This window comes from Etheostoma spectabile, chromosome 23, assembly GCF_008692095.1.
Source record: "Etheostoma spectabile isolate EspeVRDwgs_2016 chromosome 23, UIUC_Espe_1.0, whole genome shotgun sequence".
Lineage (NCBI taxonomy): Eukaryota > Metazoa > Chordata > Actinopteri > Perciformes > Percidae > Etheostoma > Etheostoma spectabile.
The window spans coordinates 154,035-154,269 of NC_045755.1; positions in this window are offsets into that span (position 1 = coordinate 154,035).

Sequence of the window (235 nt, forward strand, 5' to 3'; positions counted from 1 at the left end):
AGGGGGCAAACACTTTTTCACACCACTGTACTTACTTGGAGTTACACAGGCATTCTCACTCATTCTGAGTGTTAGTTGTTGATAGTAGCAAGTGTCGGGAGCCACTTTTGTTGTTGGAAAGCGTGTGGCACACCCAAGTAGGTGTCCACAAAACATTTTATATAGTGACAGTAAATATACTGTCACTTTAAGGAGTGACACAGTACAAGCAGTGCGTTCCGGTTGCTATGGGGAC